General features: G+C 35.5%; 1 long non-coding RNA gene across 1 annotated transcript; it reads left to right on the forward strand.

The window, feature by feature from the left end:
• The first annotated feature begins 990 nt into the window (after positions 1-990).
• LOC134200860 (uncharacterized) lies at positions 991-21,955 on the forward strand. The gene is made up of 3 exons (XR_009975951.1): positions 991-1,172; positions 10,394-10,456; positions 21,676-21,955. It is a non-coding gene; the product is annotated as an uncharacterized LOC134200860 (long non-coding RNA).
• The last annotated feature ends 2,009 nt before the right edge of the window (positions 21,956-23,964 follow it).

The raw sequence follows: 23,964 nt of genomic DNA on the forward strand, positions 1-23,964 counted from the left end.
CGTTTTATTAGCCAAACCTATACCAAGTATTAATTGTAATTTATGTTGTTACTGCTTAATATTTTTATTACCTGCCCTGCAGTGCACAAAAAATAGCATAAGTAGCTTAGCATTTTTAAAGTATTTGTATATTTCTTATTTTTATTTGATAAAACCTAAACAACTTACATAGCAGTGGGGCCCCATTTTTTTATTTGCCCCAGGGCCCTTGGTTACCTAGCTACGCCACTGGTCCACATATGTCCACTGCTGGACATAGGCCTCTCCCAAGCCTTGACACAACGACCGGTCCTGCGCTGCGTGCATTCAGTGGATTCCCGCGACCCTCAACAGGACGTCAGTCCATCTTGTGGGAGGCCTACCCACGCTACATCTTACGGTACGCGGTCGCCACTCGGAACTATACAAAATGTTAAGCAATAGCTTCATTTTTACTTATAATAATAATAATAATAATAAGCCTTTATTGCTGTTTTACTAACTTAATACATTACTTAATATTAAATTAAATTTAAGTGCAACTTATAATCAATTATTCCGTTCGGAGTTCGGTGTGGTTTTAAAAACAGCTTGTCTCTCGACAAAGGCCTCCTCTAAAGATTGCCAATATTCTCGATTTTTGGCCATTCGACTCCAATGCGGACCGGCTACACTCTTTATTTCATCTTCCCAACGTTTTGGCTGTCTTCCTTTTTTTCTACAGCCATCCCGTGGGTACCACTCTGTAATTATTTTGGTCCATTTCTCGTATTTCTCTCTCAAGATTTTTACTTATCTAATACTTATTCATCTCATCTCTTTTATTTATATTTCATTCTGTAACCAATTTAAAATGTATTTATATTTCATTTTTGTACTACAGACACAGTCCGAATGTTTTGTTCTAAAGGAAATGGCTTTATTAAGTATGTTCCCTGTACCTCGTGAACGACGAAGACGGATGAATAAACACTCTATGATTTTAGCCTAAAAGAATAGATAGGTACGGTACCAGCCTACCTAGTACCTACTAAGATTAGGTTCATAGATTATACACTTAATATATTAGGTTTTTAATACCTATTTATGTGTATGAATTTAATTCTTATTGTAAACGGGAATTTTTGTGTTTATTCTTATTTGTTTTTGTGAAACAACTGTATTAGTGGTGAAAACAATCAGTGTTTCGAGAAGTGAGTGTTGGTTTTTTATGTTATGTATGTACTGTTGATTATTTCCCTCAGTGATGTCAACACCTACTTTGAGTTGATAGTATTTTATATTTGAAGTACTTTCACTTTGTTTTAGTTTGAAAAAGTTAATTTACTGTTAGCATACCACTAAAGATTTTTAATTTTTTTAAGTGTAACATGGAAATAAGTTTTACAGTGAAAATACTGTAATTCTCAGAAACATCAGTCGGTGTTTGGTTTCTTTTAGGATTTATTCTAGTCAGTCGGTGTTTGATTTGATTTAGCATTTTTCCAGTCATTTTCGTTTTGGGTGAATGGAAATAATAATAATAATAATAATATAAAATAATAATTTTTAGCTTTCTTACTTCAGTGTTTTTCAAGCAATTTAAAACAATTAATTCCGCAACAGGTGCTGTCCACCTTCTATTTTTTTAAATTCAACTTCATGTTGCTCTGGTTCGCTTACAGAAAAAAACTGATATTTTATAGATTGTCTTTACCCTTACTTTAAGTTTTAAGATTTTATCTTTTTTCATTGGAAACATAGGTTTAATTTTAGGTTTTGTCAATTTTAATACTATGAAATAATTTTCGAATTTCTTAATAAATGTACATATTTATTTTTCTGAGGAAAAGTCCATTTAAACTTTCCCAATTTGATTATAACTGTGTGCTTATCATTCGGTACTTTTTTTTAAATTACATATTCGAAATTTAGCTTACATAAGATCTTAGCAATTTCTGTCTGATTCAGGTGTGAGCATGAAATTGACTGTTCATGCATACACTTTTTAATTTTTAACTTGTAATATAATATTTTTTAAGAAGTCATTCAAGAGGTTAAAAACATATATATCATTTTATGTTTCTTGTACCAGACATAGCAAGTGCAAGTACACTTAACACTAAGTTTTCAGTTTTTCTGGAAGTTCTAATTTTATAAAGGCATTTTGTATTTTATGCAATGTAACATAATTGTTAGTTCTTAGAGTCAACAACTGAGATAGTGGAGTGTTGGTTAGATGTTTATTCTTTGAGGGTGTCATAGCTACTATAAAATAGTACTATAGAATTTACTCAAAATCTTGAATCACACTAACATTTTCAAAATATTTTACTCGCAGTAGGGCATCTTATGAGCCTGCACGGGTAGGTACCACCCTGCCTATTTCTGGCATGAAGCAGTAATACATTTTGATGCAAAGGGCAGCCATTGTATTATAAAACGGAGACTTCGAACTCATATCTGAAAGTGTGTGGCGGCAATTCTGTTGTTGATGTTTATGGGTAATTTATGGATAAACAGTGTGCTGGTCCAAAATAAGAAAAAAAATATTTGGAAAAAACTTGTACTTGTAAAAAACTGTATATACAGTGGTGGTCATATAATTAGAAACACTTCTTATGAATAAAGAAAGTATAACATCAACGTACAAAATTTTTTTTAAAAAAAATTCTCCTACCTACGCCGAAAGTTCGGTTTTCCACCCGCTGTCTTGTAACTTTTTCTCCCTGGGTACAATGGCGCATGCGCGTTTGTGCCTACGTCTGCTCTCACGCACCTAAAATACTCCGCCATTGTTGTGCTCGGGTAATTTGCAATATTGTTTTTAGTGTAAAAGTGAAATAAACAAAAGGCAATAAAATTTAATAGTGAAGTATTAAACAAAGATGAGTTCATCAGACAATTCTTATTTAATTAGTAGTTGTTTATTTAAAAATTAAAAAACAGATAAATTGTTTTTTTTATAAGTATGGCCGCCCCCCCTACCCCGCCAGGGCTTCGCCCCTGGACACCACCGGGGCTTCGCCCCTGGACCCCGGCTCGGTACTCCACGAACTTTCGGCCTGGTAGGAAAAAAAATAGTTTGTGCACCGCGGGAAAAAAGTTGGACATTTTCTCCCGCGTGTAAAATTGGCAAACACGTTTACTCCCTTGGTGCACAATATACTTTACACATTCAATAATTATTAATCATGCAATAATATAGCCACTCAAACTCAAAAAACTCATTAAATGCATGAAATATAATACCTAATAACAACTAAGAGGCAAACGAGCAAGACGGGTCACCTGATGGTAAGTGATTCACCGCCGCCCACGGTCACCAGCGTTTACGCCAGTGCGTTGCCTACCCTTCAGATAAGAATATGCTCTTTTCTTGAATAACCCAAAATGACTCTTACACATGTAGGAGCTTATTTTCTGTTACTGACTGCTTGAACGCCTAATTAGAAACATTTTAAAAAAGCATCCATAGCTCGTTCTTTTTTTGAAATTGGAGTATAACGTTTCTTGGCTTTTTCTATTATTTTGGCGGCAATTCAAATTTTAATCTGAATTTCATTTTGTTCAAAATTGGCAAAATGTTGTAACGCATCAACTAGGCAAATAATTGTTAATTTACATATAGATCATAAGTGGACTAACAGAAGAATAGCTGAGCATTTAAATTGTCCTGTTAAAAAAGTTTGCAATTGATTATTATAAAACACACGGAAAAGGTTCTTAGAAAAGCTCGGCCAAGATAACCTCGCCCAAAGAAGATAATAATATGCTAATCATTCGTGTCGGTAAAAAAACGCAATGAAAGGTTAAAAATGACCAGATTAAAAATGAAGTTTTTTCGCCTATGACCCGAGAAACATCTCGTCAACACTGATACGCCGAATATTAGTGGAAGCTAATCTATTTGGAACCTCTCGGAAGATACCGCTTCTTACCAAGCCACACAGAGAGAAGCGATTATTATTCGCTAAAAATATGTTAATTGGACGGTACGAGAATGGAAAAAAAGTGTCACTTTCAGATGAAACAAAAATAAACATGGTAAATTTCGATGGAAAGCGTTATGTTAGACGTACTGTAAACAATGTTTTTAATTATAAATGCACAAGATATAGTCACGGTGGCGCATGGCGGTAACATTAAAGTTTGGCGATGTTTTTCCGGATGTGGCATACAGAAATATCTTAGAGCACACAATGATTCTCTACTCGGACGATCATTTGCCTGTAACCACGATCTTTTAGCATGACAATGACCTTAAACATAAACATATATAAAAAACATACAACATATTGTTAAAAAGAAAGTCTCAAACAAACGTAACATCAGTCAAAACGAACTATATGAAACATTTGTTGAAGCATGGAATTCAGTCCTCCTAGAAAAATGTATGAAATTTATTTAATCAGTTACGGTTATTGAAAATAAGGGATACGCCATTAAATATTAATTATAACTGTTGGTAGGCTGTGGATAGTAGCTATTTCGTAAATAACAATACTAATACTTAAAAATATTGTTTTTTATACTTTATTGTTGTTTTTTTCTAAGTAGTTGACCATTATTGTTCATATGTACCTTAAAACTGATTTAAATGTTTGTCCGTAATGTAATATTGAAACTGCACTTGTGTAGTGGGATTTATATTGTTTTTCTAATAATTAATAATTCGTTGAACATATTGTTGTCCTATTTCCTATTTATTGTTTAATTTCAAAATAAAAACGATTGCGGTGAAGTATCTTACAAATACCGTTGGTAGCGTTTCTTATTTTATTATACGACCGCCACTGTATGTTGTGAATAATATTGAAGGCAGTTTCGCTAGCAGATACAAGCTCTAAATGGTAGATCTTTCCTTTGTTGTTGACCTGTAAAGTATATTTATGAAAGTCCTTAAAATGAATTGGTATTTTTGTTTGAAAAGAATAATGTTTTATCTTTATCACAAGTTCGTCTTCTTTCTTCTTCAATTATGAAATTGGTTGTGGTTGCGCTGACGATGTACACGTAAACGCATTTGTTAGGCCTAGCCCATGTTTTTGAGGATTGCCTTCCTGGTGATGCTCTTCCAGATCTGGCAGTTCGAAATGTTTCGAGTACACTGGACTTTCTTTATCAGGCTAGTCCAGCAGTTATCATGAATTATGAGCACGTATTAGTGTTTCTAACGCTGAGAATGATATTAGCATCTTGTATCACAGAATGGTTCTTTCTTCAATTTTGTAAAAATTAACAACTAATAAAACTGATTGTTTCATTTCATATATCATATTGAGCTACTCCTGAGCTATACTCCTGCTTCTTCATCTTACATTTTTTTCTATCAACGCCACATAACATTGTCACAAAATATGCCATCGCCACGCCATCGGTGGGGCATGGAAAAGAAAAAGATCTCTCAATCATTAAAAAAGCGATTTTATAATGTATAGTTTTTTTAAGTGTAGTAGAAAGTGAGAGGACTTAACAGATTGCCCAAGACCGATGTAAATGGAAGCATTTGATTCGAGCCCTACATCCCAGCAGATGGCAATAGGTAATAGCAAAGAAAGAAGAAAGACACTGACTATACATTAGTCCAGGTTATCGAAAAAATTAAGTTGACAATTTGATCTTTAAAAAATGTAACTCTGAACCGCTCAAGCATCATCTACTGGTAGTCGTAATAAACTCATCTTTTTTTTTAGACAGCTTTCTTAACAGTTTAATCTGTTGAGAGGAACAGGATTAAGGACAACACGTTTCGACATTCTTTCTTTGTTCCTCTAATCAGTCCTTTGGGATCCAACAAGAACACGGCGAAACATGGCTGCATGCCCCTAGCAGTTTTCAAATGTTGCGATACCTTTGGATATAATTAAGACTTCTGTTACGGTCGAAAAGCGAGATTAAAACATTAAAAGGAATTTTAAATATATTTACGACTCGCGTAAGAAAAAAAACCCAAGCCAACGGAAAGCATATTTTGCCTAACACCACTGGCACAAGTCTGATGAATGTTTAGTTCAACGCGTAATTCTACTTTCACTCCTGGTCAAACTTCACCTCTAACTAGACTGGATCACAGACGGAAGCTTAGATAACACGCAAGTAAGATAACTTCAATGCCAGTTATTAAGACCTTAAAGACCGCCAGCTAATCAGTGGTCGTTCCTATGGTTTCCATCATGTACCCCACCCACCAGTGAGCAGAAGTAACGCTTTTCTGCACATTGATGCCATCATTGGGGAGAAAGACAACGACATCGTTTCTAAAGCGCCATAAATCCATACAAACGAGAATCTTGGATTTCCAGGGCTCGATATCACAACCAGTATCGGAGTACCGCTTTTATTTCTCGACTGTTTTTTTTTAATTTTTTTTTATTGCTTAAATAGGTGGACGTGCTCACAGCCCACCTGCTGTTAAGTGGTTACCATAGACATCTACAACGTAAATGTGCCACCCATATTGAGATATAAGTTCTAAAATCTCAGTATAGTTACAACGGCTGCCCCACCCTTCAAACCGAAACGCATTACTGCTTCACGGCAGAAATAGGTAGAGTGGTGGTACCTACCCGCGCGGACTCACAAGAGGTCCTACCACCAGTAATTCCATCTACCGTAATACCATCTACGCTTCAGTTAACTTTACAGATTCAAGTTCTTCGAATCTCTCAGTTTTTATGTCTAATTTTGTATAAAACAAAAAATACAGCGATATTAGAGGAAAAATTGGTGGTTCGCGAAAACCTAAGAAAATACTCAAACAATGAGCAAGCGATGCATCTATGTATGTATATCGGTGTTCAAATCCCGCAGACATGTATTAATTTTTTAAGGAAATGTGTACTTGTGAACACGTATGAGTTCCGTATAAAATTTATAAAATTACGTAATTACTGATGGTAGGGCGTTCGTAAGCCCACCATTCTTCCGCGAAGCAGTCCTATGTTTCGGTTTGAATGGTGTGACAGCCGTTAAACACCATAGTTGAGTTTTCGACCTCTGATCTTAAGGTGGGTAGCGACATTCATGTTTTGGATGAAATCCGCTGATTGCTTTCCAGTTTTATAAGCACGACAAAAATGCAATTCATTAATTACTCTTAGGTATTATGACATCAAAGGAATTAATTTTCTTACCCGAGAATACGTTACGTGGTAAACGTGACGTAAACAGGACGGCTGGCAAACACTCACACGAATACCGATCAATTAGTATATTAATTATTCAGCGCCCCATGAATGTCAGCTATCTGAAGCCTTGAACTTTATGTTTTGCGAAATCAACAATAAAAACACTCAAATAAAATTCTTTTATAGATTCTTAATATTTGCGTACATTTTACAGAGACACGTATGTAAGCGGTTAATAAAAATAAACTTTTCTTGCCGGGCGTTCTCAATCGGTCGTGTTTCCGATCCGGTGGTAGGTTCAGAGAAGCACTACTCTTGTTAGGGTCAGTGTTAGTAATCCTTTCAGGTTGAGTCCACTAGCTCACCTACCGGTACCCGAGTAGTTGAATAGTCCCTTAGGCTACCAACAATTAGGTAGAGAAAAAAAAACACTTTTATTTGAAATCGTTCAATAAAATGTCGCCTATTATTTTTTATTTTTTTTGCCCTTGTAGGCAGACGAGCATACGGCCCACCTGATGGTGAGTGGTTACCGTCGCCCATGGACTTCAGCAATGCCAGGGGCAGAGCCAAGCCGCTGCGCACCGAAACCTACCTACCTACGTTTATATGTATTTTATCATAAGTAAAGAAGAAAGTCTTCACCTCGCTATCTCTTCAACAATCTGTTAACAACGTAAAAGTTCATTTTATACGACTAATGATCCCTGCGTTGACCGTGCAAACAAAGTTTACGATAGGCAAACGTTAAGAGTTGTTTTGTTTGCGAACTCTTAATTCGTCTGTACGCGTTTAATGTATGTAATACGTCATTAAGACAGAGGTGATCCAGTATTTATTATGTACTAAATAAATAAACTGCCAGTCAAATTCGCAAGTACAGCTATAGCGGTAAAGGTATGGTAATAATTCACGTTAACTATCAGTAACTAATGAATTAGTCAATTAAAACATAATTTCATTCCCACAAAGAATCTCGGCACCACTATGATATCCTAAACCTTATTATATGAAAAACTAAAAAGATTTAAGACTACATAACTATTTATTATATAAGTTTTTTTTTTTTTTTTTTTTTATTGCTTAGGTGGGTGGACGAGCTCACAGCCCACCTGATGTTAAGTGGTTACTGGAGCCCATAGACATCTACAACGTTGACGCGCCACCCACCTTGAGATACAAGTTCTAAAGTCTCAGTATAGTTACAACGGCTACCCCACCCTTCAAACCGAAACGCATTACTGCTTCACGGCAGAAATAAGCAGGGCGGTGGTACCTATCCGCGCGGACTCAGAAGAGGTCCTACCACCAGTAATTACGCAAATTATAATTTTGCGGGTTTGATTTTTATTACACGATGTTATTCCTTCACCGTGGAAGTCAATCGTGAACATTTGTTGAGTACATATTTCATTAGAAAAATTGGTACCCGCCTGCGGGATTCGAACACCGGTGCATCGCTTCAACACGAATGCACCGGACGTCTTATCCTTTAGGCCACGACGACTTCTAAAAGTAGTGCAGTGTATATTATAAAATTATTCAGTTAACTAGGTCGTTCATTTAAGTATTTGTATAGGTACTGCGTATCAACATAATATAAAGAAAATTACAAACGAAATTTAGTAGTTTATTGACCCGCGTTGAAAGAATAGCATAAAGCATTCACACGCAATCCTTCGAAACAGAGTGTAATATAGTGAAGAATATCTCGTATACGTGGTTAACAGTTCTTTTCATATAGACGTTTATTTAGTTAATCAACTTCGCTAAATAACATTTCAATAATATAGATGGTGTTCTTAAGCAGCTTTTTTTTGTAGCTGAATTACGCTACCACAATACTGGAACACATTTAAATGCCAAGGTGCGGTACTGCGGAGAAACAGCGCAGGCAAGCGAAGCAAATAACCAGCCAAAGCTTAAGTTATTAAGCCGCTCTGTTATCAGTAGTGTGGAGTAGGTAGGGCTGCTTTGTTACTCCAGCCCAAATGTCAGGTGCGGTTGGTGACGTCACCAAGCACTGAAATGGCGCGACATTTCGCGGAACAACGCCACGCCCTTGCCCACCCTAATTTCCACCATGGAGAAGGCAGGGTTGTTCGTCCAAATGCTCTCTCAAGGTTCTCACTGGGAATCACCATCACTATAAACTTTCTATTACTAACTAAATGTTACCCTATTTATATTTTTATTGTACCTACATATATCACTTATTACGATTGTTAAAAGTGCGTCTGATGTTTTTGTCAGTCAGAAAGTTAACAATATAAAAACTGTCAATATGTCCCGACACCGTCCTTATTTCATTTAGCTTATTCTACTAGCGTATATCGCGGTGTAGACGAGTTCTATTCTACTAGCGTATATCGCGGTGTAGACGAGTTCTAGGCCCATCAGCTGATGATAATTGTTTATCAGAGCCGAATGCCAGCGCTTGTAAAATTTAGATGTCAATACTATTGCAATAACAGCGACCTATGCTTCTTAACTGAAGAGGCAAACGTTACGGATGGAATGCCACGGCCTCCGCGGCCTTCAATACGCCCTTTCACCAGTTCACCAGATACTGAAGGGCGAGAGATAATAGTAGGAGACTAAGATTAGTGCTGTTTTTATTACTCTTTATGGGTATAGCACTCAACAAATATGCAATACAATTGGGGTCTCGCTTTCATGGTTGTTAGTATTGCGCGATACACTAAAATGTTGCTTGTTCACTTTACATTAGGTAGACAGACTTTGCCTGCTCATCTGACAGACAAATAAAAATAAAACATGCATTTACTTATCTGATGGAGCTTAGTACCTATGAAAATATTTTTAAATTTGCCTATTCCCTACAAATTTCCCTACAAATTATTTACAAATAAGTTCGTACAATTTGATTAATTTTTGTATGTATAATCCAAGATTATTATTTTTTAGACTATCAAATTTCCACCCTAATCATCGATACCTTAAAATTGAGTTTCATTGTATAGAAAAAAAAAATTATTGCCATCTTAGGCAGATAAGCATAGGGACCATTTGATGATAAGCAGACATCATCGCTCAGGAACACCGGGGCACAGGTCACAGACAATCAAACCTATCAAGTTTTATGTTTGCTTCATAATTACCGTGCAGTCTTATTGTCTGGGATTAGTGGTTATTTTAATGAAATAGGAGATTTCGGCTTCATATGGTGTCTAGGTGAGCGTAGGCCGCTAACCATTTAACGCCTGGTAGACTGTAAAATAGTCTGCCCTTCGACTTCAGAAAAAGAATACGGAAATGATGTAATAATGGTTTATTTTTGTTAGCAGGTGATCACTATGGCAGTAATGGCTATCGGTCTGTAGGCCGCCCTGCCGATCGTGCTTCAGGTTCGTACAGACTCATTTAATATTCTATCATTGCAATAAATTTAATTTAAAAAAAAAACAGACAGAATACATACTCGTAGTATTTGCAAAAAAAAACACAAATTTTAAATATGAATGTTACGATTTTGGTTAATGCACAATTGCAATATCCATTAAAGCGTGTAAAATAGCCACATCACACAGCCGAAAAGACAAATGGATTTCCGCATTATAACTGTCAAGATTCAAAAGAACAATATTGTGCTTTCATACTTTATTGTGAGACTGTCTAGCGCTGATGGACGATTTGGTTAGTTTGGAGTAAACGTGACCTAAATACGGAAGTCGATTGTCTTTATGAAGGCCGTTTGCACGAAGGTGTGTTGTACATGTGGACAGTATTTGCTGAAATCAAATCGAATGTTTACCTTTGACCCGAATGTAAACAAATCGAAGGAATAAACACATGTAAAAAACATGAAACACTCCAAAGGAAATCGTCATCGTGAAAGAGAACGTTAAATTAATCGAAGTTCTAGAAACTTGTTCGTTTTAAAGTAATCAAGGCTTACATGTAAAGTTATACACAACGATGCTTTAAATAAATTATGAAGAATTAGTCCTCGTTTTGACAACTAGTCATGGGAATCAACACAAGGTGTAGTCTAGCATTTAACAATAAAACATTTTCACCTGTCAATGTTTGTAGCATATATACATAAATAGATATATTAAATTAATAATTAATATAAATATTTACCTAAATAATTATTATTTTTATTCATTTATTAGGCTATTTGCTTTAAATTTACTATATTATATTTAACTTAAAATTATTTAAAATATAAATAATGATTATTAATTAGATAATAATAAATATTTCATTATTGTTTTTCCTCGATATTATATTTTACCAAGATTTCAAACCCTATCAACGTCGAATCACTTCGTTTCCCCTTACGGGTTAGGTCTTGTCCTATATTTTAGTGGGGTGACCGCATACTCGTGATGGGTGCCACGCCTAACTCAATCATGGCTACGACTAAGCTTTAATGTTGCTAAAAGTGGGACACGGAATTGTGCGAAACCGGGATAAAATAAACCTTGCATGTTGGACTTAAGACTTTATTTATATCGAAAGCATGCGTAGATAGGTCAATCTGTACGTTTAACCCTAAATACATTCGATCCAATGTAACGTTTTGCCTATATAAATTGCGATACGATTACTTAAGGATATTGGTTTTCTGTAACTTACCTAATATAAGAATCATGCATGGCACTATAGAAATGAACAACGATGGCCATAATAACTTAACATGCGTCTCAACCGTTAGTAGTTTTTTATGCAAAATTGAATAATATAACTTTAGGATCATAAAAAAATTGCATGTAACCTCCGACGAGCGACTGTACTTATGTTCATTGTCATTAAAAGATGATAAATAAACGCATCGTTTATAATACTGAAAGCACGCATGTATGTGCCTAAATTCATATCTATTTATATTAGTAAGTAATTGATTAAAGAAAATCTTGAAGATAAATCATGCTTCACGAATAATACACGTAGCGTCATCTTTTCCCCCCCTATTTTTTCGTTGGTAGCATAAGAGGCTATTCCAGCTACGCCCGTACGGGTAGGTAAACTCACGGGCTCAATCTGAGATAATTTGCTAGTCTTATAGCTAGTCTAATTTGCTAGTCTTATATAGTGCTAGATAATTTACTAGCCTTCGCAAGGGCAGTGCTTTTCAGAATCTACCATCGGATCGGATTCATGACCCACTGAGAAAATCCGGCGAGAAACTCAGTGAGCTGTGTGTATAGGTGTCATCTATTGTCAGATACCAATATGTTTCGATAATTTTGAAACATTCTGCTTAGATAGCGCTAACATACCCCAAAATAACGAAAATACACAGAAAATGTGAATGAGAAAATTTAACTTGAAACTAAAGTACAATTGGGCGGATTTATCATTGTAAGCTTACAGTTTTCGTTTACAATTCACCAGGATGTTCTGGGCAGATAAGTATACCAAACCATGTACATATATGATTTGTCTAAATTCAATAAATCGCTAAAGAGAAGAACTTAATGCCACGTATGGCTATTGAAAAACAAACCCTAACATCAATAGAGAAAATAATTGGTGCTTATCTAATATCTAAAAACCTCTTATCGTGAATATGGAAACCTAAGACAAATAACTGCCAGACTTCAAGATACAGTTAGGTCAATATGTGTGCAAAAAACGTAAAGGTCAAGAAATAATACTTTAAGAATATTAGATAGAGCCGACTTAACCTAATAGCTGTATGGGGCTCTAATAAAAAGGAAAAAAAAGAATATTAGACGGTATGTAGCACAAAATTTAAACGTCGGAAAGAATAAAATGAAAAATAAATATGTAAGGTTAAACCGTAAATGTTGTTTTAATTAATATACTCAACATAATTATTAAGGCAATGTATTAAATTAGAGCCCTCTATGACAATATTTTAAAGATCTAATAAGGAACATTTACATTTTTTTCCTTTTTTTAGCTACGATTTTTAGGCCGGTTTCCATAGACATCACTTTGTTTTATTATTGGACATTTACTCCCACTATCAAATTTGATAATTTTCGATCCTAAATAATAAAATATCAGGCATCCCTATTTAGGTAGTAACTTTCGTCCATGAATTATTAATATTGTGCTGATTGAATAAAGTATTTTTTTTTATATCAATATAACTGTCAATATGAACTGCCAAAACCATTCATTTTTTTCCGAGTGACCAAGTGAAAAACTAGTATATTGTTGGAACATTGCCAAGGTGCGTGACTTTTTTCCTGGATTATTCATAATTTTATTTTTAATCTCACGCATATCGAAAAATGCCTACAGTGTAAATAAATTCTAAATCAAAACCATAAATTATCTTTATCAGTTTAAAAACACTATAACGAGTTAAATAAAATCATAATGAATTGTCACCAATAAAAATAGAGTTCCAGGCTTGTGTCGATATGACTTACATGTAAGTTCGTAAAGTTGACTTGAATTTTAAGAAATATTTAGTTTGGAAGTAATTTACTAAAATTATGGAAACCGGGTATGAAAGATTAAATACGTTACAGTTAAGATATTATTATTTGATTTACAACTGCCATAAATAACGTTTTTAACTGCCGCTCTCCATTCTTTACGTGACGCATTCGCACACTGTGCTGCTGTTTTAATGTATTAGATGTATATGAAAGTCAGTCAGAAATTAGGTAATTCCTAAACATACACACTGTAGTTTAAGGAGTATAATACGAATATAAATCTGAATAATTATTGTTTAATAAATCACTATAAAGCGTTTGAATTAAATAATTTAAATTGATATTGTGTATAGAACGATATGATACGTACAGGATGGTGTTTCCTTAAATAGCCATATGATATCTTCATACCCGATCCTGTAGACCGAATGGGAAACAGTCGACTTCGCCCAAAACACGTCATTACGGATCCTCCCGATCCACTAACGATGCTTTTAGGTACCACAAGCACCGATCACAGTCCTCGTCGAATCCGTCGCTTCCGACGAATGGCTCGATGAGCGAATTAACCCATAGACACAGCCCACTGAGTTTCTCGCCCGATCTTCTCAGTGGGTCACGTTTCCGATCCGGTGGTAGATTCCGCGAAGCACTGCTCTTGCTAGGGTCAGTATTAGCATCACTCCGGTTTGAGCCCCGTGAGCTCACCTACTAGTTAAGGTTATGCTGAAATAGCCTCTCAAGGCAATTTAGCTTAGGAAAAAAAAACGCGATGTCTTCAATTAGCCGGCAAGCTATAGCTACCATTCAAGCGGCTTAGTTGCGCAAGAGCACTCATCGGTGCTACAGTGCGGCTGGTGCAGATGTCCTCGATTTGTACGGGAATGTCGTTATCAGCCTCGGTCTACTAATGCTTGTACATTTTTTTTCCAAGACACATAGCATAATAAACGAAACTTTCGTTTGAATGTCTGGGAAATACACAGTACAGTGTCTCGATGGATTTGTCAAAAAACTATAATGAACTAGAGGTCCCGCAGTAGTCGAAATTCGACTATAATTAATTGGAATTGTAAGTTTGTACACTATTATGATTGTATTTTATACTTCTATAATCATAAATTTCACCAAGACTACACGTCAAGAACAAAAGTTTGACAATAAATTGTATGCATGTGTGTGCGTCAAATACATGGTATGTAGTGTGTGTAATGTTTTCTTTATTGATTTAATGTATCTTTTATGCATTATTTTAAAAAAATATTAGCATTGTGCACTCCTTCTCTATATTCTCTATAAGTCTGGAAAATTTCATACTCCGTCCGTGCAATTTTCGTAAAAAGGGATACAAAGTTTTTTCTTCACGTATTAATATATGTATAGATTGCGCGTAAGTTGCACGCGCCCGTATAAATCGATTAACGAGTACTTTCAGTTTTGTACACATTTTTAATTAATTTTTGCAGCTTCAATCAAACCATACATTAACAGATAATATTATTAAATAAAAGCCCAATTACGTTAGATAGTAAATTCAAGGGTTCCACTTATTATTCATAAGCGAAAGCTTTATTACTTTATTACCTTGACTATATTTTCAAAGCCAAAACGTAATAAACTCGAAATTAAATGGGTAACAAAACTTCAATAATAAGTAAGTTAAGGATAACAAGTTTTTACTTTTCCGTCGAGTATTCGTTGTTTTTAGATTTATTCTGAGATACTTAGTGCAGACGTCCTTGGGAGAAAAAAATCCAAACGCCGTTGAATGGTTTGTTTCGTACTATTTTAATTCGTTTTGCGGTATAAAACCAGCGGTGGACAGAAAAAAAAATGAAATTAACAATGAAAGTTATATTGTTGGCCTGCTTTGGTGAGGATCGCCTCGCCTCACTTTGCCTTTTGATGTTACGTAGGTACGCTACACTATCAAAACAGTGCGTTTCGTTCGCTGCCGGGAGACACACGTTTTTACGGTGGATATATTTTAACATTTACATCAGTATACAAAAAACGACACAGTATAATATCAATTAATGTGGTTTAGTTTACGTTTAATTAAAGTGCCTTATATTGAAGACTTACTCTCGAATAAGATTTTTTATGAATTAGTTTCGTGATGTGAATGTGACGTGTTTTTTTACATGATTTAAGCGAGAATTGGATTGCCGAGGTTGATCTGGTAAAAATCAGAGTTTCATAATGTGAGTTTTTTTATTAACCATATTCTTTTGACTGTTTGAAATTTTTATTATGATATTATTTCTCGGTCTTCACATTTAGAATATGAAAATGTCTATACTCGATTAGTATGTACTACAAAATTTAGTACTACTCGAAATGTCTATATAAGATATTTTATTTTCTAATAAATCCACTTTAATAGGGTAAGAAAAATGTCAATTACAGACATTGTCAGGATTAGATTTCACGGCTTAATTTAAATTAAAAAAAAAATTTTAAAACTCTATATTCTAACTGTGACGAGCGAGCCATAATCTCATAATAAAATCGAATAAAAATCTGAACATATTTTAATATCAGTAGTTTTAAAATAAAATTCCACTTAAGAAGAAATTAATCGTACATTTCTCACCTTCAATTACTTCATCAAAGAAACTATTATACATTTAATAACTACTACATATTTCATTCAAACGACTAATACACCTTTTTGTTGTATTTTTAAGATTTGACTAAAGATACATTATAATATTTTTATAATTGGAACTGTAAATGAAATTAAACCGCTTGATAATGATATATTATAATTTTCTTACATTTTTAAGATTTTACTAAATATGCATTATAATATTTTTATAATGTTATTTTTTATTGTGTGATTTTGTTATAATTACTTTTTTAAACTGTAAATGAAATTAAATCGCTTTATAGTGATGTTATATAATAGTAAATTTAATACTCCCGATAAATTCTTAACTTTTGTGATTGATTGGTAATAGTAGTTAATCATTCGAAAAATTATGTTAACCAACTTTTTAACTCGATATAGCGCTCGCCTCGTTCTAGTGACCCTAAAGCCTTGTTCGGACTAGGCGAGTATTTTAGTCGAGTACCCAGTAATTTAGTAGCTAAATGTGTCTGAGCACCAAAAATTTAGTCGAGTAGGTTAGTAAATAATTTAGTCAAGTCAATCCATTTTGTTCTATTTTTTCGGGCGAGTAGAGAGTAGTTTACGCACTAAGTTATTCGGTACTCGACTAAAATACTCGCCTAGTCCGAACAAGGCTTAACTGCTATCCCAGTCCGTCGGTATGTTTTGTTTTATGTATTAGACGTTCGGGAGAAAAAATTCTAGCATTTGGAAATATGGCATATAGCTTATTGAAACTGTAGACTGAATTCATCGAATCTTACAAACAGAACCTGTGATCTATTTAATAAGTTCTATTAAAAGTAGACCCGTTAAGCCAGATTCTAAAGCTATGCGCACGTTTTCACATACCGCAGAGGTAATTTCGAGAAAGCACTTTTTATATTATACCTAATGAACCTCGGGGTCAATTTAAAATGTCCTGTGTTTATATTTTCCCAATATTGACAAAGTTAAATACAAAAAAAAATTAGCGCACAGATGCTGATTCTTGTACAGTGACCTGATATGTATTTGCCTTTTTTATTGCCAGTTTGTTGGCTGTTTATTACCAGTATGATACCCGGTGTGGTAATTAGAGTAAAATTAAAAATCATCCCATAACAAGAGATTTGAGCATGTTACTTGAATGACGTTCTTTCTTATTAAGCCATGTTAAAAAAAATTACGATTTTGATTATTTTATATCAATTCTTCCTTCATTTAAATAACGAATAAGTTTTAAAGATAATAGATCCTTCGCACGTATTTTATAATTATATTGATAAGCTATAAGTTCGGTAAAGTTTCTCCCTATTCTTAAAATGTAATAAGTAATACGTCTTGACACATACAGAAATAAATATTACATTAGTCTTAGAACAACATGACCATAACCGCTATCTTACTCAGGATGACAGAACGACTAATGCTAAAACACGTGTTAATGATAAATTTCACGTAATTTAGTTATCTCTTCTACGATAAGGAACATTTTGTTAAATAAAATACGTGTGCAGTGCAGATCACACGCGGTATGAAATTAAATTTTAAGAAACATTCTATCTCAACTCATCATCTCTCCGTTTGTGTTCTAAATGTTTGTTTCTTTTTAGTTTAATTAAATTGGAAATTACAATGGTGGTACAGCAGTTTACACTACAAATAGTCTTTATCAAGATTTAATGTTGGCGGATCGTGTTATCTTTTACGACGATCTCCATTTAGAACCGATGAAGACAGCGTCTTCGCTGTTGCTCCTTCGAGACGCTTCTTCGAAAAAGCGTCGCGTCACGATAGAACCCTTAGCGTGGCTAACAACATATCCGACCCAGCTGACGGGGCAACGTAAAGCTGCCCTCGCCCAAAACATGTCTTGTCGAATCCACTCGTGATGCTTTTAGGCTCTCCTAAGCAGCAGAGAAAACATTCTACCCCTTTTTAGTTTGTTATTTGGGTGAACTGGCTGCCACTCAGAATATCGGCAGCTTTTTACGATCAATGGCAAACGACCTATCTGTTATTTCGTGATTACCTTCAGACATGGTGATAGTGCCAAGAGCCAAGTTTGTCTAATGAGAAGTGCTCTTTAAATATCGTTTGGAGGATGTGTCAGTGCCCATGAAGCATAGCGGGTGGGGGTTAATTTCAAAGCCGGATAGTACGTTGCAATAATGATCATTGTGAATGCACCGATTCCATTTAATAGGGATGTACTCCGCTCCTATCCGCTCCGGACTATTGTTATGTGGTTTTCATAAAGTGTTGGGCTTTATTAAATCTAGTACTAGATTTTAATTATAATTTAAATTCATGAAATCGTTAATGTTATTATGTAATTATTATTTTTCGATGTTACTTCTCAGGACTACAGCTCTTTTTGGAACTGGCGATAAACACAAAAAGTACAGTAATGAACATTTTTGAATAGGTATTTCCTTAACGGATAGCTGGAAGCATGTCGAATTGTTTTTTTTTTATTGCTCAGATGGGTGGACGAGCTCACGGCCCACCTAGTGTTAAGTGGTTACCGGAGCCCACATACCTACTACTTAAATACCGCCACCCACCTCGAGACATGAGTTCTTGCGCCTCAGTTTTTATAGTTCAATACAATACAATACAGTTTTTATCGACCGGCATTATTTGAAATGTCAGTTAACAAATGATGGATAGTTACACAATCCACATTAAAACTTTGATGTCAGCTATATCAAGTCGAACATCAATTAAGTAATGTTTTATAATATATAATGGTAATAATATGTAATTGTACAAAATTGCTAATTGGTTTTGACCCATATCGGCTGCGGATGATAAAAGATCATTTTCTCAGATGTTAATGAAGTACATACTCGTATATGAAGTATTCCCATTATTTGCTATTATGAATATGTGTAATGGTGTACATGAGACCTTTCTTCATACGCGCTACCAAGGAAGCTTAGTACTTTATAAATAATAGGCACTAAAGAATATATGCATGTGCTCGGAAGTAAGTACATGAATATGACGAAAAGTAGTTTTATTACAAGCTGCTGAGCACCACCACACCACAGTCCACCTAGTGTGAGTGAATGCATAGATTCAGAAGGCACTCCATCCTGTTAATTGTTCCTCTATTGGAACAGCATAGCACATGTCTGCGTTGTCAAAGATAGGAAGCACCAAAGAAGTAAAATAGTTAATCTGATATGAATAACTATTAAATCGTCATATAGATGGTATGAAGAATAAAGTAAACGGGAAACTGGGGTTAATAAACATGAAAAGAGGTGGATGAACTGTCTTTTGTTATTTGATCGTTATAAGCCAAGTAGGTCCGAAATACATATTACATTAGGTTATTCAGAAACAGACATCACTGAACTATAACAATCGCAACTCACGACATGTCGGTATTAATCTACAGAATTTTTGTAAATGTGAGAATGTTGGTATTGTTTGTATGTTTGGATATTGGTTAGTCAACAAAGCAAAAGTGTTTAATTAGAGATGTTGAGATTTATTAAGATTGAGGATCGTTCGGCAATAGATTAAAAAAGTCATCGTGGCCTAACGGATAAGACGTTCAGTGCATTCGTGTTGAGCGATGCACCGGTGTTCGAATCTCAGGCGGTTACCAATTTTTCTAATGAAATACGTACTCAATAAATTTTCACGATTGATTTCCACGGTGAAGGAATAACATCGTGTAATAAAAATCAAACCCGCAAAAATTTTAATTTGCGTAATTACTGGTGGTAGGACCTCTTGTGAGTCCGCACGGGTAGGTACCACCGCCCCGTTTATTTCTGCCGTGAAGCAGTAATGCGTTTCGGTTTGAAGGGTGGGGCAGCCGTTGTAACTATACTTGAGACCTTAGAACTTATATCTCAAGGTGGTTGGCGCATTTACGTTGTAGATGTCTATGGGCTTCAGTAACCACTTAACACCAGGTGGGCTGTGAGCTCGTCCACCCATCTAAGCAATAAAAAAAACCCCGAATCGTTGAACTATAAAATAACGAAATCTCTTAAAACAAATATCAATGTGCTTAAATCTTTGATTCGACACAATTTCCTGGCATTGATAGGCTCTCAAGGCCTAAACTATAAAATATATGATGTCACCGTGACACCAGTGTCTGTTATTTCGTTTGCTTTAATTATGGGCTTCAAAGCAAGTAATCTACGGACATGTAGGCGTGACGCGTTACTGATATACTCATAAACGTACGAAAATGAGATAATTTTCTTGTAAATACATGTATTACTAAACCAGCTTGTTGTCAAAGGCTTTACCCGCTTTCCGTGTGAAAAAAAAGTATTATAGAAGAATACAATATACCATAAGACAATAAGCCTTCTAATGTATCCAAGACAAGATTTATCCCACCATTATAGAAGTGAATTTGAAATTATGTGAAATACGTCTAGTTATTTATTTTAAGGAATATTAATAATCCATTTCAAGATATTCGAAAAAAAAAATTTTTTCATACACAATATTTACACCCTATTACCCTCCTTAGGAGATAATATTGGGAAGTTTTATATACAGTACATCTGATTATTTACACTAAGAATTAATAATTAATAATTATAAATGTTGGGCCAATATAAAAAAATATAAGGATTATTGTTTTCCTTAAAAAACGATTATCTCTGGAATAAATATGTCGCTTAAGTCTAAAATTATTTTGAAAACCCTCAGCATGTTGTTGTAACTTCGTTTACAATATTTAAAGAATACATGTATTTAAATACTATTTATGATGTGGAATACAATTACGATAATTCAAAACGGGTTTGAAAATTTTAATATGTAGTATACTACGTTTTTCATAACTTTTTCATTTCATTTCAGATTTTTGCACTAAATTCAACGAATATACAAAGTAACATCAGTACTCAATTAAACACAAGTGGTTTTAATAAAGCATTTATGATAGCTCGTCGTGACATCTATCGATACACGCATTTCGATTCTCACAATCATCGTTAATTGTGCAATCGTAACAATTGTTAAATATTAGTTGCATTGAATATAATGTTGTTATTCAAAAAAAGTAGCATCTCTCTATACCTTTGCTCTGTTTTATTTCTCAAAATACTAATACTAGTATCACTATTATCAATATTGTCGTCCATAATTATTATAAAATATTTTTTTGTGTATCTCAGGAATGTGGACAAGATAGGACTATCATAACAAATTACGTTATTATTTTAGCAACGTTTCGGTCTTTTATTAGACCTTCATCAGGCATCTGAAAATTACACATAATTGATAACCTACAATACAAAAAACAACAATTGTCGAAACTACCATATTTACCATAATATGAATTTAAATAATCCCTATCTTACACTGCACAATTGTCTCAGACATCAGAAACTAATACTTTTTGACCGAAACGTTGCTAAAATAATAATGTAATTTGTTATGATAGTCCTATCTTGTCCACATTTCTGACACAAAAAAATACTAATACTAGTTTTTGTAATTATTTGTGCCTATCTAAAACTGAAATGGTCCGAACAAATCCACCTAATTATTCAAATGCTTTTCAGTCGGAATTCAGGTCACACGTTATTTAATTGATCGTTCTTCGTGTTTGTTGCAGGAAAGCGAAGTGCAGAGTTGGAGCACAGGATGCCGATCGCGCCGCGCGGTCCTCCGTTCCTCTTAACGCCCTACCATCTCTTACACCGTAGAAGACCCAATATAACCCTCAAGTGCCCTTCAATTATATAACGTATAAAGTTTCCTACGCCTCTTTTACACCGACCTATAATTATAGTTACGCACAGTGTCAGTGTTGTGTCTCGAGCGAGTGTAAGTGTATATGTGTGTCGATGGTGCGGCCGACATGGGAAAGTCCTCGGCGAGAACACATGGCCAAGGTGAGTGTATAGCGTGCTGACCAGTATTTAACCGCCTTGATGACACTTGGCCCCAAGGCCGCCTCCTACTTACCTCGAAGATATCAGTCACGGACAACCTAAGTCATGTGTCATTGTAGACTGTATACGTGTTATTAACATTCTTAATCAGTCATACTATCATTATCATGAATATTTCAACATATGTTTCTCGTCTCTATTATAAATTTTAAAAAGTGCTTACTTTAAAAAAAAAGAAATTTTAAAGTCAGTTCATACAAATAACTATAATTTATGAAGTGGTAAATTAATGAACCATTTTGCATCACCTTACCCTACTAGTTACAAGTTTCGAGTTTAGTTTTAGCGTTATATCATGCCCTTTTTGTTTCCTACCAAATCTCTGGTAGCCTCGAGGGGCTATTCAAGCTTCTCTGGGCTGGTAGGCGAGCTTATGGAGCTCAGCCTGAGAGACTTTGCTAACACTGGCCCTCAGCAGGAGCAGTGCTTCGTTGAATATTCCAACTGCTTAGAATCGAGACCCACCGAGAAGATCCCGTGAGAAACTCATTGGGTTGATACTTTGGCTTATCATCGAGTTCTATTACAAGTAGAATAGTAAACTACATAAATAGATATAATTGACTTGTCTGTTTGTTATATCAAAATGACAGCTTTTTATTATATTCCCAGAAAATGCAAATTATCATCTCTTAAAACGGCTGTCCTGAATTTAATAACAATTATACTGGCTGATAGCTATCTATATATGTACAATGCAATAAAGAGTCGCTTAGAAATATTTAAAATTTATATTCACATCAATAAAAGTACGAAGTAAAGTGCGTACGATGTGGTGGGTCATTACATCAGAAATCCCGTCTCTGTAGGAAAATTACTAGCGGGCCGTTTCATTTCCTTAAAAAATTTTTTAATATACCTATTCGAACTGCGTTTCAATGTCACGGACATCGGCAAAGCCAACTAAGTCGACCGCTATCGCAAACGCGCACCCATGTTTACCTCATATAATTCGTCGTTATAATCCGAAAAATTTGTTTCTAAATATGTATTACTAAATATTATTATTATACTGGTGGTAGGACCTCTAGGTGGTAGGATACTAGGTGGTAGGATACTGGTGGTGTGAATCCGCACAGGTAGGTACCACCACCCTGCCTATTTCTACCGTGAAGCAGTAATGCGTTTCGGTTTGAAGGGTGGGGTAGCCGTTGTTACTATACTGAGAACTTAGAACTTATACCTTTTTTTATTTATTTTTTATTGCCTTTGTAGGCAGACGAGCATACGGCCCACCTGATGGTGAGTGGTTACCGTCGCCCATGGACTTCAGCAATGCCAGGGGCAGAGCCAAGCCGCTGCCTACCGTAATACCTCAAAATACCTCAAGCTGGGTGGCGCATTTACGTTGTGGATGTCCATGGGCTCCAGTAACCACTTAACAACAGGTGGGCTGTGAGCTCGTCCACCCATCTAAGCAATAAAAAAAAAAGTTATGAAGTTGACATTACAAACCGATACTTAAATTTTATTTACTTAAATCGATGTGAAAGTCATTTCCAATGTGATTTTCGGGAAAGACATGTTTCCATTATCGGATGCCTTAGGGCATAGGTTTATTATGGGGATGGCGGGTGCACTAGCCCGTCTTCTCCCCAATGTCGGTGGTTGCAGCGCCGGCGTCCGGCGTCTGTACCTGGGGGTCGTCCGCAGTATGGCTTTGTACGGCGCTCCCGTGTGGTCGCCCGCACTCTCTGCGCGCAATGCAGCTTTGCTGCTACGAGCGCAGCGGGTGCTCGCGGTGAGGGTCATCAGGGGGTACCGTACGATCTCCCGGGAGGTCGCCTGCGCCCTCGCCGGTTCCCTTCCTTGAGATCTCGAGGCTGAGGTAGCAGCTGCGGTATACTGGCGCAGGACATAGTCCCTGAGTCGGGGACGGACGCCCGGCCCGTCGGCTGTCGGTCGGTGGAGGCGTGCTGCGCGTCATCTGACGTACGCCAAGTGGAGGG

This window comes from Bombyx mori, chromosome 21 (genome assembly GCF_030269925.1).
Source record: "Bombyx mori chromosome 21, ASM3026992v2".
NCBI lineage: Eukaryota > Metazoa > Arthropoda > Insecta > Lepidoptera > Bombycidae > Bombyx > Bombyx mori.